This window comes from Mobula birostris, chromosome 32 (assembly GCF_030028105.1).
Source record: "Mobula birostris isolate sMobBir1 chromosome 32, sMobBir1.hap1, whole genome shotgun sequence".
Lineage (NCBI taxonomy): Eukaryota > Metazoa > Chordata > Chondrichthyes > Myliobatiformes > Myliobatidae > Mobula > Mobula birostris.
Window position 1 is genome coordinate 26399765 of NC_092401.1, and position 13577 is coordinate 26413341.

The window sequence follows — 13577 nt, forward strand, 5'->3', positions numbered from 1 at the left end:
TTATTGAAAGGATAGTAAAAGAAAATTTGGTGTCTTTTCAAAGCATTTCTATTTACAAATTAAATATTGGCTGAGCTGTGTAGGTAGGACAGAAGAAGTGAGGTTGACATTGATTGGACATTCCCTCCAAATGACCAGCAGAGACAAGAGGGCTGAGCATATTTCTTCTGAGCTGACTGATTGTGATTCTGGGAGTTCGTGGCTGGATGGAGTTGAGAGATTGGTAGTCTATTGATAGATACTTTTCTGATCCCAAAGGAAATTACAGTGTCACAGAAGCATTACAAGTGCACAGATATACATGTATACACATATTAGAAGAGAAGTAAGAAAGAATAAAAAAATAAGTTACCTCAACCAGTCTAACAGGAGGGGGTCATCACTTCCCAGGCTACAGGTTGACTCATTATGGAGCCTAATGGCCAATAGTAAGAATGACCTCCTATAGCGCTCTTTGGAGCTGCACAGTTGTGTTTGAAAGATTGGACAGAGGCTGATTAAGACAAGTCCATATCTGAACTTCGGGCAAGGTAGAGAGAAAGCTGATCAGCATTTGGCCAATGCTCAGATCACAGAAACTTCAAGAGGCCCAGGAGCATCTAACCTGATGGACTTCCTCAAAGAGGGGAGGCTTCTGGTACCTGGTTTATGCTTCAGGGCTCAGTGACAGCACACTTATATAGCCAAGGGTATGCTTTATGGGAATGCTGTTTTGGTGCTGGAATGTATGGCGTCACTTGTGGGCTGCCCCCAGCACGTGTTAGTTGTTAATGCAAACAATGCATTTTCTTGAATGTTTTGGTGTATGCTTAATAAACTTCAATCTTCAATGTTGAACCAACACAATGCCTTGAGGTCAAAGGGACAGAAGCCCTACGATTCCATGGCAACAGTGGAGTGATGAGGGGACACTGAAGAACCAGAGAGTGCTATTCCACATTTAATGCAAGGAACAAAAGACTAGCCCCAGGCCACTCACATTCTGAGGAAAACCCAGGGAGGAACACAGCAGCATGGGGTGGGGGAGAGATGTGGTGTCAGAACGGATGAGTCACGGGAACAGCTGCACACATCTGCATGGTTCAGAAAGAACTCCTTGGCTGTGGCATTGAAAATGATTCTTCAGGGATGTGGTGTACTCCCGTCATCAGATGGACCAGGATCCGTGGCCGCAGTCCTGCCTCTGTCTCTCCCAGTCCAGCCATCAGGGGTACAGGGCTTAGCTAGTTTGTGAACAGAGCTGTGTTCGTCCCCTTGTTCACAGTGGCTAAGTTCCGCACCTCTGGGGCAAAAGTCAACGGGAAGAGAAGCTCAATGCTTGGCTGGTGAAACATCACCTGATACCGAGGTACTTCATTGTTGTACACAGTGGGAATCATCTTCAAAACAACCAGCCATGGCCTCTTCTGGTTGGCTGCTGGTGACTAGCGATGTTCCTCAGGACCCACTACTTTTCATATTAAATGGATGACAGAATTGATGGCTTTGTGGCCATGCTTGCAGAAGATACCAAGATCGGTGAAGGGGCAGGTAGGAAGTGCATCACCTCACTCTGGCATCCCTACTCATTTCCTTTCTCTCATGGTCCACTGTCCTCTCCTATCAGCATCCTCCTTCTTCAACCCTTTATCTTTCCCACCTATCACCTTCCAGCTTATCAGCTCTCTTACCCATCCACGCACCTTCCCCCTCACCTGGTCTCACCTATCATCTACCAGCTTCTCCTCCTTCCCTTCCCTCCCAACTTCTTATTCTGGTTCCTCCCCATTCCTTTCCAGTCCTCCTGAAGGGTTTCGCTCCAAGATATGAACGGTGCATTCCTTTCCACAGATGCTACCTGACCTGCTGCGTTCCTCCAGCGTTGGAGGAGAAGTAGGTAGTTTGCAGAAGGGCTTAGACAGATTAGGAGAATAGGCAAAGAAGTGACAGATGGATTACAGTGTAGGGAAGTGTATAGTCTGCCACTTTGGTAGAAGGAATAATGACACGGACTATTTTCTAAACGGGGAGCAAATTCAGAATCAAGGGTGCAAAAGGACTTGCATGATTGAGTCAGTAATAAGGAAGTCATTTTTTTTAAGTTTTAAATTTTAAAATTTTTATTTGATTTACTTGGATGCTGCCACGGTAACATTGCAGCGAGTGTAATGCAGTTGGGGTTCATTTCCTGCCGCTGTCCGTAAGGAATCTGTAAGATCTCTCTGTGACTGCATGGGTTTTCTCAGGTGCTCTAGTTTCTGCCCACGTTCCAAAGACATGTGGTTAGGGTCAGTAAATCGTGGGCATGCCACGTTGGCACCGGAAGCATGCTGACACGGCAGGCAGCCTCCAGCACTTTCGTTGCATAGGCACAAACGCACACTTCATTGTACGTTTCGATGTACATGCGACAAGTAAAGCACATCTTAAATCTTAAACGCAAGAGGTTCTGCAGATGCCGAAAATCCAGAGCAACACATGCAAAATGCTGGAGGAATTCAGCAGGTCAGGCAGTGTCTTAAAATCACTATCGCCATTATTAATGCTATTTTTAATTCCAGGTGTATTGAACTTCACGCTAGTGGATCAGGTCTGCTGTGTTGCTGATCTGGTAATTTAACCAGGTCAAGTAGAATGGAGCAACATTAAGCAAAATTGTAGAGGCTGAACATCAGGACTAGACAGAGACAGTCCAGTGAGTATCTGAAGGGTTAAACTTGATGCTGAAAGGCCTGATGTCAATTTTCACTATTTTCTATTTTTACTTTTATTACATTTAACACAGCTGTTTGAAGAACTTACATCAGCTTGTGTGGTATAAATAGGGCTTAGTAATCAGATAGGGAGAGGTCTTTTTCCTTAATCTGATGTACCTCTGTGCTGCTTATTGTTGTGTCTGGCGAGACACCAGCAGTATAATTCTGAGTCATTTCTCTCTCTGGGTTTCCTGTTTGTCCTGTGGATTTTCCTATAATTTGCTTCCTGCCTCCACTTCATCCAGCCACTGTGGTTCATTTAAATCCCACAATCCAAGACTGAGCCAAGCTGAACTGCGAGTTTGTATCCATTGACCTTCTCGACCAGCTGATGCAACTCTATTCCCTCACGCCCGCTGTCAATGAAAAGGCATGGGTTCTTATAGTAGGGAGGGATTGACAGGGAGCTCCCTCTAGAGAGGCTGGGAAGTATGGATCAGTGTTCCACGAAGTATTGAGTACAGGAACTGGGATGTTATGTTGAAGTTGTGTAAGATGTTGGTCAGACCAAATTTGCAGTTTTGTTTGCTGTTCTGGTCGTAAGACTGAGAGAGTACAGAGAAAATGTAGAAGGACGTTGCTGAGTGCTGAACACCTGAGTTATCGTGGAAGGTTTGGACTTTATTCCCTGGAGCGTAGGAGAATGAGAGAAGATATAGAGTCATGGAACACTACAGAATGGAGACAAACCCTTTGGACCATAAACTCTGTGCTGAACAATTAATCGACCTAGACCCTTGCCTTCATCAACTTTCCTGGCCTGGTAACTTCCTTGAAAGACTCTAAAAGATTGATTAGACACGACTCACCATGCACAAAACCATGCTGACTATCCCTAATCAGATTACAGAGGAGGAGCCGTTTGCTGTCTTGAGGCACGTTAGGATGGATAAATCCCCAGATCCTGCGTGAGGTGTTGCATCAGTTAAGAGAAGTTTCTTTTCACAGACACATGCTGTGTTGGCATTGGGATTGGAAGTGAGCCAGGGATTTTCCATCGGAAATCCCAAGCCTGCAACCACCAAGGACGAGGGCAGCAGGTATGGGGGCACACCACCCTCTGCTGGTTCTCTTGCACAGGTTTCACAGCATCCAGGACTGGAAATAGGTTGTCAGCTCTTTATGTCACAGAGTCCAAGTGGTGGAACTCGCTTCCCCACAGTACAATGGATGATTGCACTGGTTCATAGCATTCAGTTTCGGCCCTCTGATTATAGGAAGGACGTGGAGGCTTTGGAGAGGATGTAGAGGAGGTTCACTGGGATGCTCCCTAGATTAGAGTGTATAAGACCATAAGACACAGGAGCAGAATTAGGCCATTTGGCCCATCAAGTCTGCTTCGCCATTCAATTGTGACTGATATTATCCCTCTCAACACTATTCTCTTACCTTCTTCCCGTAACATTTGAAACCCTGACTGATCAAGAGCCTGACAACTTTTGATCTATGCGGAGAGGGTTAACAACCTTGGGATGTTTGTTGCAGGGGTTGAGGGGAACCTGGTGGAATTTTATAAAATTATCAGATGCATAGGTAGAGTAGGCAGCAGATATTTTTTTCTCAGGGTCATAATGCCTCGTACTATAGTGAATGAGAGGAGGAAAGTTGAAAGGAGATTTGCAGGCCCTGTTTGTTTTTAACAGGGAGTGATGGGTGCCTAGAACGCACTGCCCTGGGGTGACGGTGGAGGCAGATAGACACATGAATCTGAATGGAACTGAGGGATCTGGGGGATAAACAGGAGGAGGACACTTAGTGCATATTGGTGTCAGTATTGGAACATCATGGGCCGAATGGGCTGTCTAGTATTCATCTATGTTCTAAAGGAGATTACAATAAATGGTAGAAATATGAAGAAGAGAAGACTGAGCTTAATTGTACAGTTTTCCCCATTAATTTACAAAATTGGGGTATTGTTGGCAAGGCCACCATTGTTGGTCACTCTACCTGCCTTTGAGATGGTTTTGGTAGTCACCTTAGAACACAGAACATAATCAGGTATAAAAAATAGTTTTAGTAATGGTGTTAAAGAAAAAGATCCTAATCCTTCTATCATAAATGATCTAATCCAGCCTGATTCTAGACTCAAGGAGCTAAAAGGTAGAACACAGAAGAGAGAACTATCGTCATAGGAACAGGCCCTTCAGCCCACAACGTTGTGCTGATGTCACCCAATTCCATCTACCTGCACAATACCCATATTTCCATTTCATACGTCCATTCATGTGTCTATCTTAAAGCGTCATAGACTCCACAAAAGAGTGGGCAGCAATCAGCGCAAGAGGTCATTTGTTGGTCATGCAGCAAAAGGTTCAAAATGAGCTCAGGTGATTTCTGTTTTTGTTCTTGGCAGGCGCAATCACTGCGACAGGTCGTTCGTTGGTGATGCAGCGCAAGGTTTAAAAAGGCTTGGGTGCTTCTCGGTTTTTTTTCAGCAGGTGGCAGTCAATGCTGGGCTAATAAGAAGGTGGTTGAAGCAGAGTGGTCATTGTTGGAGTGGGGCATTGTTAGAGTGGTCATTGTTGGAGTCGAGCATTGTTGGAGCAGTCATTGTTGGAGTGGAGCATTGTTAAAGTGGTCATTGTTGGAGTGGGGCATTGTTAGAGTGGTCATTGTTGGAGTGGGGCATCGGCTCACCAGGCTTAGGCGAGAATAGGCTTGAGTAAACACAGGTGAAGTTTCTAAAGTAAGTAAGTAAGTTTCTCATAAATTTTTCTCTTCTGTTAAGACGTAGCTAGTGCACTGAGAATGGATCTGGAAGTAGTGGTATGTTCTTTGTGTGAGATATGGGAAACTTGAGAGACCTCCAGTCTCTCTGATAACTACATCTGAATGAAGTGCATCGAGCTGCAGCTCCTTAGAGAATGTGTTAAGGAACTGGAGCTGCAGCTGGATGAACTTCAGCTTATACATGAGAATGAGGAGGTAATAGATAAGAGCTACAGAGGGACTTGGGAGTTCTTGTGCAGGATTCCCTAAAGGTTAACTTCTACATTGAGTTAGTGGTAAGGAAGTGCAATGTTAGCATTCATTTCGAGAGGATTGCAAGGATGTAATGCTGAGCCTTTATAAAACAATGGTCATACCACACTTGGAGTATTGTGAGCAGACTTGGGCTACTTATCTAAGAAAGTAGATGCCGTCATTATAGAGAAAGTCCAGAGGAGGTTTCTGAGAAAGATCCAGAGAATGAAAGGAGACTGGGAGTGTTTGATGGCTCTGGTCTTGTGGTTTTATGGAAACTGTCTGTTTCCACTACAACTCCCAGTAACCCATCCCAGGCACTTGTCAAACTCTGCTAAAAAACGGAAAAGTCCCTCACATCACCTTTAAATTTCCCCCCTCCAACCTTAAAATGTGTCCTCTGGTGTTTAACATTTCTATTCTGAAGGAAAGATTCTAACTCTCATGATTTTAAAAGCCCCTGTTAGGTCGCCCCTAAGCCTCCAGTGCTGTAGAGAGATCAACCCAAGTTTGTCCAATGTCTCTTTTTATAGGTCATACCCTCTAATGCAGGCAGCATCCTGGTGCACCTCTTCTGCACCCTTCCCATAGCCCTCACATCCTGAGGAGATGAGAACTGTAGACAATTCTCCAGCTGCAGGCTGACTAAAGTTTAATCAGCTTGACTTCCAAAGATCAGCCCTGTCTTTAAAATCTGCCCTAGGACCAGCCCAAGTTTTCACAAAGAAGGCTTTGTTTTAACTGGTTGTGTCATGGCCTGGTATGGAAACACCAATGACCAGGAATGGAAAAGTCTACAGAAAATGGTAGATATAATGCAATCCGTCACAGGCAAAACCCTCCCCACCATTGAGCACATCTGCAAGGAGTGCTACCACAAGAAATCATCAAGTGCCATCACCATCCAGGCCGTGCTCTCCGCTACTGCCACTGGGCAGAAGGTACAGGATCCACCTCACCAGGTTCAGTAACAGTTATGACTCTACAACCTTCAGGCCCATGAACCAGCGTGGATAACCTCACTCACCACAAGTCTGAACTGGTTATATGATCTGTGGGCTTACTTTCAAGGACTCGTAATATATCTCATGTTCCTAGTATTGCTTTTATTTGCACCATTTGTTTTCATTTGCACACTGGTTTGTTGTTTATCTCTATTTCTGTATAGATTTTCATAAATTTTATTGTATTTCTCTACTTTCTTCTAAATGCCTGTAAGAAAATGAATCTCAAGGTAATGCGTATACACAGTATATACTGTACCTTCATAATAGATTTTTCTCTGACTTTGACTTGTGTGTTTCCAGCACACAGTAAAATGGTGCTTCCCAAGCTCTGATTGAGGCTATATGTGACTAAGGATAGTTGGAGAAATGGACGATGAAATTCCATTATGTGATTAACATCGCCTGGAGAAATTCAACGTTACATCTAAAAGCTGAGAAGACATTGCATTCAATAGATACACCTATAGAAAATCTGTTCGAGAGGGAGCTGTGCTACGTGAGAACGACTTCCACTGTGCCGCAGAGAACACTGTGAAAGGAGACACTGAACAACCAGAAGATCAACCACTAACCACAGCTGCCACTCACTCTTGCCCACACGGCACCAGAATATGTGGAACCCAGATCAGCCTCTACAATGACCTGAGGACCCACCAACAGATAACCCCTTAGGAGAAACATCAGACTCGACTCATCTGATTGCACTACTACTGTGTGGTTGCAAGATTGTAGGTATGGTCCATGGAACTACAGTAACAAGATTATCATGTTGCTCCTGACTGCTTTGGGGTATTTTGTTTTTCAGGTTACAGCTTTAATCAACGACAAGTTCCAATAGCATAGCTACACCAACACATGCAAACTGCTCTCAGGGGTAATTGGACTCCATCTCCCGTGCCTACTGAGCTGAAAATCAGTTGATATAGTGAACACTGGCTCAGTTCAGCAGGAACAGGAGTTTTGTCCCACCTTCAACAGGATTCCGTTCCAGTGAAGAGTGATTTATGACCTTCTGCTGCTCCGGACATTATCTACATCAGAGAGTACAGAGCCAGGGTTTAACTCCTTAGAGCAAGGAAAGCTTAGGGGTGATTAAATGGGGGTGCTCAAAATTATCAGGGGTTTTATAGCGAAAGTTATAATAACTTTTACATGGTAGCCAGAGAATTAAAAATTTACATAAGTGCCCAAAGAATCAAAGAGAAAATTATTCTGGCTTCTGCCCCCTCTTTTCTAGTCCCGATGAAGGGTCACGACTTGAAATGCTGGCTCTTTATTCCTCTCCATAAATGTTGCCCGATCTGCTGGGTTCCTCCAACATTTTGTGTGTTATTCTGGATTTCCAGCATCTGTAGAACCTTGTGTGTAAGAGAAGAATTGAGTGTTTTCTGCATCCTAAAGTGTTGTGGTTTGGAATTCACTATCTGAATTTAAGATAAAAGTAGATTCAGTTGTCACATGCGCGAGAAAGTTAACAGGAATAGGTTATCTGGCCCTTCAAAACAGTTCTAACATCCAATAAGTAATAAATACTAAGCTTTGCAGATATTTCCACCTGATCCTTGTATCTCCACATTTGCACAGTCCAACAATACCCATCTGGACCTTTATTATATTCAGAGACTGGGCATCTACTTCCAGTTTCCCTTGCCTGTCCAGTTTCCCTTGCTCATTACACTGCATGCCTCTCATTCCATCTGCAAAGGCTAAATCTTTCATAAGGGAGCTGAATAAATGCTTGCATAAAGACTGCATGCAGAGCCATGCAGCGTAATGAGCAAGGGAAACTGGACAGGTATTACAATGAAATGGAATAAACGGAGTGGATTGAATTGCCTTTTCATGTCATAGAGCTCTACAGCACAGAAACAGGCACAACTCCCGTACTCAGTACTCTGATTTATGAAGGCCAATATGTCAAAAGCTCTCTTTAGGACCTTATCTACCTGTGACACCACTTTCAAGGAATCTATAGTTTCCAGTCTTGTGCTCCACATCCAATGAAAGGTCTTGGGGCAATGCATTCACTGCAGTTGGACCAGCCATTGCCAAGGGTTGTCCTTAGTTCCAGTCCCTTCGGGTTATTGTGTCGTACTCATGGTCTCTTCCTGTGTCACAGTACTGGGATTGACCATTTGCATCAATACAGCCCCACAAGGCCGTGGCCAGTACAACAAAACTTTCAACTGGACCCAGAAACAAACTCCAGAGGAACTGAGTGTGTCAGGCAGTATCTGAGGAGGGAAATGGGCAGTCAATATCCTGGGATCGATATACTTCACCTGGACTTTGCATCCCAGTTCAGATGAAGGGTTTCGACCCACAATGTTGGACTCAGCAGGTCAGGCGGCATTAGTGGAGGGAAATAGACAGTTGACATTTTAGGGATAATAAATCAGCCATGATCAAGTGGCAGAGCAGGCTCAATGGGAAAAATAACCTCATGTCCTATGGTCTCAAGATGACTGCTTTGGTGGGAGTTTCATTGGGGACATAGTTGTAAGTGGGTGGTCCTTCAAACTGAGGTGCATTAAGAACTTCTTTTCATAGAGAGTAATGAATCTTTGGAATTCCCTATCCCAAAGAGATGTGATCAGATTACTGGAAGTAATAAAAGAGATGAATACATTTTTGAAGGATGGACAAATTGCTGACAACAAGGAACTGGCGTAGTGGAGATGAGACCTGGGGCAGATCATATTGTTCTATAAAGTGGGGTGTAGATAGGGTTAATGCAAGCAGTCTTTTTTTCACTGAGGTTGGCTAAGACTAGATCTAGAGGTCATAGGTTAAGAGTGAAAAGTGAAACGTAAGGGGATCTTCACTCAGATGGCGAGAGTGTGGAATGAGCTGCCAGTGGAAGAGGTGGATGCAGGTTGCATTTCAACATTTAGATAAGCAGGAGGGATATGAAGGGCTATGGTCCAGGTGCAGGTTGACAGGACTTGCCAGAATAACAACTCAGCACAGACTAGATGGGCTGAAGAGCCTGTTTCTGTGCTGTAGTGCACTCTGACTCTACATTCAATGGCAGGGCAGGTTTGAGGTGCCAAGTAATCTATTACTATTTTCTCATCTGTTCTGTCCAGAATCACACTTATCCAAGCCATGCTGATGGTTTTGGTGGAACACTACTCGTGTCACTGATGTTGTTTGATCACCCAACAGTGACAGTGGTGTTTTTCCACAAATTTAACATCTGAAGCATTAAAGGAGCCTTGGATAAACCCAGTGTGTAGTAGAATAAAGCCAACATTTTAACCCATTATGAGAATCTATCATCCCTGTATCAGCACATGCAGCTTCTTTTTCCAATACCATAAGCCAAAGTTCTTTAAATATTGTGTAACTTCATCTGAGTTACTCTGCTACACTAGCATTAAACACAGTAAGATCTAGCCATCCCCTATCTTAACCCGAAAGTGATAAATGCTTAGAGATAATCAGTGATCAGTCTTTTGACTAAATTTGTTCCACTTGCCAGAATCAATCTGTCTGCTCTCCTCTCCCAACAGACGGAAGCTACAAAAATGTGGAAGTAGGTATCACCAGGCTCAAAGATAGCTTCTATCACACTGTTATAAGTCAATTGAATGGTCTGCTAGTGTGTCAATACAGACTTTTGACCTCAAAGCCTGCCTAATTATCAATTGCCCCTTACTATCTGTCTGCATTGCATTTCCCTGTAACTATAACACTCAATTCTGCATTCTGTTCTTGTTTTTTCCTTTGTACTACTTCAATGCACTGTAATGATTTGACCTGTATGAACAGTATTGAAGACAACCTTTTCAATATATGTGGTACCGGTGACAATAATAAACTGATTTATCATTTTGCTATGGGTTGGTTTTGTTTTCTTGCCTCTGAGTTAACAGAGTGTTGGTTCACACCCCACTCCAGAGAATATTAAGAGGTCCAGTGACCTTGCTTTCTCTGGTGGACATCCGGTGTGCCATACTTGCATTCCTGAGAATCAAGTTCACTGACTCCTCCAAAAAGATGGTAAGATTGCTAGTGCATTTAGACAGTTCCAAAGTATGTTTCTTAACAGGAAATTTTAGGTTGCAATTGCAGCAAGAACAGCTCAGAAGATATACTGCATTTCTATTAGTTTTATGAGCTGCCTGTAAAACATTGCTATATATAAATATTGCCAGCACATCTTGACCATTGGGTAGGATGTACAGGAGCCTTAGGTCCCACACCACCAGGTTCAGGAACACTTATTACCCAACCACCAACAGGCTGCTGAACCAGTGTGGATAACTTCATTCACCTCAGCTCTACTGCTTCCACAACTTACACCCTTACTTTAAGGACTCTACAACTCAAGTTCTCTGTATTATTTTTTTATTTATACAGTGGATTCTGGTTAATTGAGCAATCAGTTATTTGAGGCAGCTGTTTATTTGGAACAATTCTTAAAGAACTAAAATGAATTGAGAAAATGGCTGTGATTCCCTTTGTTTATCTGGGACACTGTGCTGCTTAATTGGGGCAGGAGACTGCTGCGGAGCAGTTTCTAACTAGCGTGGACCTAAATGGCCATTAGACTCTACGCCGTGCTTAGAGTGAACAGTTTTTAAATGGTATCAGTTGCATGAGTTTGTGTTCAAAAGCAGTGATTTTTGTCACTGATATTTCACAAGAAATAGCAGTAAGACAATTCAGAACTGTTTTGCTCACTGCAGTTTCAAGCATTCAGGCTTGGAGATTCCAGAAACAGCTAGGAGTGAAAATAAACCAATTTCACTACTTCAACAAGTTAGAACATAGAAACATAGAAAACATACAGCACAATACAGCCCACAAAGCTGTGCTGAATATGTCCCTACTTTAGAACTACCTAGGCTCTACCCATAGCCCTTTATTTTTCTGAGCTCCATGCAGCCATCCAGGAGTCTCTTAAAAGACCCTATCATTTCCGCCTCCACCACCATCACTGGCAGTCCATTCCACGCACTCACCACTCACTGCGTAAAAAAACTTACCCCTGACATCTCCTCTGTACCTGCTTCCAAGCATCTTAAAACCATGCCCTCTTGTGCTAGCCGTTTCAGCCCAGGGGAATAGCCTCTGACTATCCACACGATCAATGTCTCTCATTATCTTGTACACCTCTATCAGGTCACCTCTCATCCGCCGTCGCTCCAAGGAGAAAAGGCCGAGTTCACTCAACCTATTCTCATAAAGCATGCTCCCCGATCCAGGCAACATCCTTGTAAATCTCCTCTGCGCCCTTTCTATGGTTTCCACGTCCATCCTGTAGTGAGGCAACCAGAATTGAACACAGTACTCCAAGTGGGGTCTGACCAGGGTCCTATATAGCTGCAACATTACCTCTTGGCTCTTCAACTCAACCCCACGATTAACGAAGGCCAATGCACTGTATGCCTTCTTAACCACAGAGTCAACCTGTGCAGCAGCTTTGAATGTCCTATGGACTCGGACCCCAAGATCCCTCTGATCCTCCACACTGCCAGAATATATTAATGCTATATTCTGCCATCATATTTGACCTACCAAAATGAACCTCCTCACACTTATCTGGGTTGAACTCCATCTGCCACTTCTCAGCCCAGTTTTGCATCATATCAATGTCCTGCTGTAACCTCTGACAGTCCTCCACACTATCCACAACACCCCCAACCTTTGTGTCATCAGCAGATTTACTAACCCATCCCTCCACTTCCTCATCCAGGTCATTTATAAAAATCACAAAGAGTTGGGGGTCCTAGAACAGATCCCTGAGGCACACCACTGGTCACTGGCCTCCATGCAGAATATGACCCACCTACAACCACACTCTGCCTTCTGTTGCCAAGCCAGTTCTAATCCATAAAGCAATGACACCTTGGATCCCATGCCTCCTTACTTTCTCAATAAGCCTTTCATGGGGTACCTTATCAAATGCCTTGCTAAAATCCACATACACTACATCTATGGCTCTACCTTCATCAATGTGTTTAGTCACATCATCAAAAAATTCAATCAGGCTTGTAAGGCACGACCTGCCTTTGACAAAGCCACACTGACTATTCCTAATCGTGCTATGCCTCTCCAAATGTTCATAAATCCTACCTCTCAGGATCTTCTCCATCAACTTACCAACCACTGAAGTAAAACTCACCGGCCTATAATTTCCTGGGCAATCCTTACTCCCTTTCTTGAATAAGGAAACAACGTCCACAACCCTCCAATCCTCCAGAACCTCTCCCGTCCTCATTGATGATGCAAAGATCATTGCCAGAGGCTCAGCAATCTCCTCCCTTGCCTCCCATAGTAGCTTAGGGTACATTTTAATTTTCCACACATAGACTGGGAAGCCCATACTGAAAAAGGGCTGGATGGTTTGTAGTTTGTAAAATGTGTGCAGGATAGTTTTTTGCAGCAATACATAGAGCTATCAACTAGAGAAGGGGCAGTGTTGGATCTCCTGTTAGGGAATGAGATAGGTCAGGTGACAGAGGTTTGTGTTGGTGAGCACTTCGGGTCCATTGATCACAATGCCATTAGTTTCAATATAATAATGGAGAAGGATAGGTCTAAACCCAAGGTTGAGATTTTTGATTGGAGAAAGGCTAACTTTAAGGAGATGTGAAAGGATTTAGAAGGAGTGGATTGGGACAATTTGTTTCATGGAAAGGTTGTAATAGAGAAATGGAGGTCATTTAAAGGTGAAATTTTGAGGGTACAGAATCTATATGTTCCTTTATGGTTGAAAGGAAAGGTTAAAAGTTTGAGAGAGCCATGGTTTTCAAGGGACATTGGAAACTTGCTTCGGAAAAAGAGAGATATCTACAATAAATATAGGCAGCATGGAGTAAATGAGGTGCTCGAGGAATATAAAGAATGTAAAAAGAATCTT

The 13577-nt window shown here is 43.6% G+C and overlaps 1 long non-coding RNA gene across 1 annotated transcript; it reads left to right on the plus strand.

The window, feature by feature from the left end:
• The first annotated feature begins 2061 nt into the window (after positions 1–2061).
• LOC140191046 (uncharacterized) lies at positions 2062–10544 on the plus strand. Its single transcript, XR_011883746.1, has 2 exons — positions 2062–2674; positions 7007–10544. It is a non-coding gene; the product is annotated as an uncharacterized lncRNA (long non-coding RNA).
• The last annotated feature ends 3033 nt before the right edge of the window (positions 10545–13577 follow it).